We start from the raw sequence: 6,342 nt of genomic DNA, 5'->3' as shown, positions 1-6,342 counted from the left end.
TGGTATATGCATGTGTATTCAAATCCAAAGAGATGTAAACACGCAGAATGCGGCGCTGCGGTCGGCAACGCCTATATAAGACAACAAGTGTCTGGCGCAGTTGTTAGATCGGTTACTGCTGCTACAATGGTAGGTTATCAAGATTTAAGTGAGATTGAATGTGGTGCTATAGTAGGTGCACGAGCGATGGGACACACCATCTCCGAGGAAGCCATGAAGTGGGGATTTTCCCGTACGACCATTTCACGAGTATGCTGTGAATATCACGAATCCGGTAAAACATCAAATCTCCGACATCGCTGCGGCGATAAAAGATCGTGCAAAAACGAGACCAACGACGACTGAAGAGAGTCGTTCAGAGTGACAGAAGTGCAACCCTTCTGCAAATTGCTGCAGATTTCAATGCTGGGCCATCAAAAAGGGTCAAACGTCCGAACCGTTCACCGAAACATCTTCGGTATGGGCTTTCGGAGTCGAAGCCCCACTCGTGTACCCTTGATGACTGCACGACACAAAGCTTTACGCCTCGGCTGGGCCTATCAACGCCGACATTGGACTGTCGATGACTGGAAACACGTTGTCTGGTCGCACGAGTCTCGTTTCAAATAGTAACGAGCGGATGGACGTGTACGGGTATGGGACACAACCTCATGAATCGATGGATCCTGCATGTCAACAGAGGACTGTTCAAGCTGGTGGAGGCTGTGTAATGGTGTGGGGTGTATGCAGTTGGAGTGATATGGGACTCCTGATACGTCTACATACGACTTTGACAGGTGACATGTATGTAAGCATCCTGTCTGATCACCTGCATCCGTTCATGTCCATTGTGCATCCCGACAGTTTCGGGCAATTCCAGCAGGGCAATGCGACACCCCACACGTCCAGTATTGTTACAGGGTGGCTCCAGAAACACTCTTCTGAGTTTAACCACTTCCGCTAGCCACCAAACTCCCGGACATGAACATTATTGAGCATATCTGTGATGCCTTGAAACGTGCTGTTCAGGAGATATCGCCACCCTCGCGTACTCTTAACGGATTTATGGACAGCCTTACAGGATTCGTGGTGTCAGTTCCCTCCAGCACAACTTCAGACATTAGTCGTGTCCGTTCCACGTCGTGTTGCGGCACTTGTGCGTGCTCGCGGGGGTCCTACACTATATTAGGCAGGAGTACCAGTTTCTTTGGCTTTTCAGTGTACGTTACACATACCGTTTCTAATCATCAGCAAATTTAGGATCTCTCAAAAACCCGTCATTAACTGTATGATTTGTTGTAGAATGACGGGAAACGTTGTACTGGTGGTTAAAGGATTATTGTAACTAACATATTATCAAAGTATGTCGTTTCAATGCAACAGCACACTAAAGATCGATAAAAGACGCATCGTTCTTGGTACAGTTTATTGGAATTAAATGTCAATTAGTAACATATTTACGATTAACGCTTTCAGGATCGTGCGATCCAAAGGTTAATCGTACATCTTCATGGTCGATATAGTGCAACGAGCACGGACGCAGAATTGCAAAGTGACGCAGTTGCTGTGTACAAGTAGTAACATAGTTTGCACATTCTTGTTTCAAGTTTCGCATTTCACATTCTGAAACTAAATAGGAACAGCGACCAAGTAAGAATCTCCTTCGGGTTTCACTAAAATGTTTGTTTTGTTTTAGGGCGGAAAAACAAATAGGGTCACACGCGCCAAGTCAGAACTATAGAACACGAAGACAAAGAGAGGTTCAAAATGGCTCTGAGCACTATGGGACTTAACAGCTGAGGTCATCAGTCCCCTAGAACTTAGAAGTACTGAAACCTAACTAACCTAAGGACATCACACACATCCATGCCCGAGGCAGGATCCGAACCTCCGACCGTAACGGATTCGAATCTCCGACCGTAACGGTCGCGCGGTTCCAGACTGAAGCGCCTAGAACTGCTCGGCCACTCCGGCCTGCGACAAAGAGAATCGACGGAAGAGAAGACAGCTAAAAACAGGGACGTGGAGAAAGGTCTACAAAATACGCTATAGAGAAACGGAGGTCCTGAACTAAAAATTAAATGGCCTTCTCCATACTGCTACGACAGATAAAAAGTAAAACGCAGTTGACTGCCCGCGCGTCGTTCGCTAAAACGGCCGATAACTCAGACGGCAAACACAAACGAGAAGGTAAGTGGTTAAAAAAAAAAAAGGGGGGGGGGGGCATTCCGTCAGGAAATGGCGGACCTTCAAAGGTTGAGCGCAATGAGTATAAAGTGTTTGGGGAGCACCAATTAACAAATGACGATGGCTGTAAAGACAGTGCAACCTAGTTAAAATGATATCCTCACGGCGAGAGGGCCGAGAGGATGTCGTCCAAGCCGCTGCGAGAGGCTTAATAACCCGGAGCTTGTTCCTATGAAGGGAGAGATCATCGGAGGGAGTGGAAGAACCCACAGGCTGAGCTAAGAGGACTGCAGCCTCGGCAGCAGCGTCGGCGGCCTCGTTTCCTGTCAGACCGACGTGACCAGGGACCCTCATAACCAGCACAGTGGCTCCATCAAGAGTGAGCAAGTGACAGCTTTCCTGGACCCGTTGCACTTGTGAGAATGATAAAATAATTTTTATCTTACTTGGAAAACTGCTGTAACTTTCGTTAAGTTGCAACTATCTCTGCCGTTATATGTACATGTGTAAGTCGACCAGGCTTCAGCAGTCGTTCGTGCAAGCTGCCTGCCACACTCGCGAACTCAGTTCACAAAAGACCAAAAAACTGATTCTATGCTCAGACTGATTCTATGCTCAGACAGAATCCTACACAATCGTACACTGTTAAGTTGATAATTATTCACACTGCTGTGTGCTAACTGAAATTTCACTATCAATGAACTAAATTCATATAATTAAAAATTAAAACCTTCCTTTGAAGATGAAAAGAAAACAATATGTTTCTCGTTATAGCACCTGCATAACATTGGAAACACCGTCACAATGAGACTGCAACCCAGTGAGCAGAATCCATTGATGATATTTCTTTCTTTCTTAAAAAACAAAAGAAAAATAAGGAAAAAGGGAGGGGGGTCGCTTCATTATAATGTTGTGGGAGGTTATGATAGAGTGAGAAATGTTATTTTCAAATATACTAATTTATGTGAATACGCTAAGAATTAACAGGTGTCTGTGGATCACCAACGTGATAATATTCGAATTAATGAAAACTGTATCTGTGCAGAAGGCACCTCAATGCTCTCTTAATAACTGTGGATTAATATGCAGTGCACTTTCAAAAGCCTAGGCAACTCGCAAAACGCGCACATACTGGACAGCATCACCTCTCGGTCCCAGTACGACAAACAAATAACGACAAAATGCAGTCACGAGTTCCAAAACAGACTCGCCAATTGCGAACTATGTAATGCAAAGACAAAACGCAAGCGCTAAATGCGGCACCTACTCGAAAACAGCTAAAGGTGCGCCAGACTGCAGCCATACACCGAAGAGCAACTGTCCAACGAGAGAGCCACGAGCAGCCGCCGTGTGCTCGCCCAAAAACAGACACCTCCACACTCCAAGCCAACTCCGACTAGACTGTCTCGCACACTTTTCAAAATTACCGCAGGAGGCGAGGAAATTCCACATTTGCCACAGTAACAAGTGAAGATCTTCCTTTCTTTCCCTGTATACAGGGAAAGCCTGCGCAATTTTCTCATCCAGCATTTGTTGTATTCTCTGTTAACAAGCTGACCTCGGCAGAATACCGGGCCATGCCTTACAGTTGGTGGAAAGATATAGGGTGTATAAATGGAGCTCACTTGCTATGCTATTAACGGAACAAAGTGGTGGTCATATTCCATGCTGCCATCTACCGCACAGCCTACGGGATTTGTCGAAATGTTTCAGGATCTCTCGTGGCTGATGATGATGAGGTCCCATACTCCGAGGAGCGTAGAGAACGACGCGGGAGACCCGCACCGCCGACTAGGCAAGGTCCTAGCGGAGGTGGTTTGCCGTTGCCTTCCTCCGACCGTAATGGGGATGAATTATGATGCTGAAGACAACACACCAACACCCAGTCATCTCGAGGCAGGGAAAATCCCTGACCCCACCAGGAATCGGTGGCTGGCACGGCTTCACTTTTGTAGCACCCTGGCTTAAGAGACACTCAAAGCAGCTTACTCACGTGACTGCTGCTCGTAAGAACTTCTGCTGGGAAATTTCTCTGAATTCCACTAGTGTCAACCCACTGCCGATGACTTGCATGTGCCATGCCTAACCACATCCCACGAATTGAGGATAACCCGAGGTAATATGTCAGAATTCACATGCCCCGCTTTTCCTATTCAGAAAGTTTATGAAAATACAACAAACCATCGTCGTCACATTTTGTATCGCATTATCTGTAATGGGACTTTTTTAAGCTGATGTCCTTACTGACTGGAATGGTGCTTTCTTTTTTGCCTTATAACGAGTTCATGGCTATTGAAATTTCTATTTATGTTTCCTGCAGACAGAACAACACGAAGCTAACGTATGAATTTTACTCCCATCCACTTCGCAAACTGTGGGATTTGCAAGTCAGATACAGCCAACAACTTCCGCTGCAGAGCGCTGCGATCCCGAAATCACGCTGAAACACACTACCGTATGCATAAGGGGCATCGTTTCTGTCCGTTTAGCAACACGCTGATCTGCGCGCTCAGTGTTGATATTCGAAAGCACAGGCCGTGTGCCGACGGCTTTAGCCGCACTCGGACACTGAAATAACTACAACGATGGCAAATGAAAATCTGTGCCCGACTCGGACTCGAACCAGGATTTCTCGTTTTTTGCAAGAGGTCGCCACAATTGCTTCAGCTATCCGAGCACATGACACGTCCAATTTTGTAAATAGGCCTGAAGTCATACAGTTGGATCTCTCCTATCGTCTGCTTTTCGTCAAACAATTTAGAAAATACGACTATTGTGTCGTTCACGAATAATTTGAAACGCTTATTTTATCTGTAGTCCAATAATTAATCTAATTTTTTTTCGGCCACTGATCACCCATCTGTTCCATCGTTGCTGGTTTCGATCGCTGACTACCACACCTATGTTTTAAAAAATGGTTCAAATGGCTCTGAGCACTATGGGTCTTAACTTCTGAGGTCATCAGTCCCCCTAGACTTAGAACTACTTAAACCTAACTAACCTAAGGACATCACACACATCCATGCCCGAGGCAGAATTCGAACCTGCGACCGTAGCGGTCGCGCGGTTCCAGACTGTAGCGCCTAGAACCGTTCGGCCACTCCGGCCGGCACACCTATGTTTTAAATCCTTTATTTGGTTCCTATGGAGTATTTCCACTTCTTGATCTGCTAGCTACTTTTTGTGACTTCGTTTCTAGCAATTTGACTATCATTCTAGAAATATGGCCATTATACGGGAAAATATTTTGTAGTTAGCATTTTTTAACAATGGCGAAAATTTCCTCAAAAAAAAAAAAATATTTAGCAGAGCGTGGTTTCGATCCACGGACCTCTGGGTTATGGGCCCAGCACGCTTCCACTGCGCCACTCTGCTGTTGTGCAGCTGCTGCCATCATACGCAAACTTCAATGCTGACACGGTTGTTTCGTGACGAAGCATTTTGTTCCGTTAATAATGATAAGCTTTACCATACGTTATTATTTTATGAACACTACAAATAAAGAATACTTGTTACTACGATTCCAGCATCGTTCCAAGTACAATACATACGCGGTAATAGTTCTAACAGATTTAACATGGTATGTTCTTTTCCTCACTGACTGATCTGCCGCAGATTATGTGATCAACCATTCATGTACAAAGGATTTCATCATTTTTATCTCTACCTGAAAGAAGTTCTCACCACGCAGTTCATATTATAAGATTCAGTCACATCTAACTTTGTCAGCTTCTGTGAAATGTGCAACAGGATGATCATGAGATAGTAGCCAATAATGACACTGAACCAGCCTTAGTTGCCTATCCTGGGTGCACACTTGGAATCCAACCACTAGAGTAACAGTGAGTTCAAAATGAAATCTGTCTGCGTTAAGGGGAGCCGGAACGATGAAAATGACAAAATTAACGTTTTTTGGTGTTTTTCTATATAAAATTATTTGGAGTTTCTGGCAAGGGCAATGCTGCAGGGACAATGTTATGTGGAATTATGAACTTGCCAAAATCACCAACCAAGTTTGGATTTTTTAATAAATTGGTGGGACCTTCTGCTGAAGATATTGCTCAAGCAACAATGACGAAAGCAGTTGAAGAAGCTGTGAAAGATAATGGGAATTGTAGAGATTTAACTGTTGCTTTAAATGGATCATGGCAACATCGTGGTCATAAATCTCTAAAT

General features: G+C 44.8%; 1 non-coding gene across 1 annotated transcript; it reads right to left on the bottom strand.

Moving 5' to 3' along the window:
• Positions 1 to 5,469: 5,469 nt before the first annotated feature.
• Positions 5,470 to 5,541, bottom strand: Trnam-cau (transfer RNA methionine (anticodon CAU)). The gene has a single exon. It is a non-coding gene; the product is annotated as a tRNA-Met (tRNA).
• Positions 5,542 to 6,342: the final 801 nt, after the last annotated feature.

Source organism: Schistocerca nitens, chromosome 10 (genome assembly GCF_023898315.1).
Source record: "Schistocerca nitens isolate TAMUIC-IGC-003100 chromosome 10, iqSchNite1.1, whole genome shotgun sequence".
NCBI classification, from domain to species: Eukaryota; Metazoa; Arthropoda; class Insecta; order Orthoptera; family Acrididae; genus Schistocerca; species Schistocerca nitens.
Note: the sequence above shows the minus strand (reverse complement) of the source record. Positions and strands in the feature narration are given on the sequence as shown.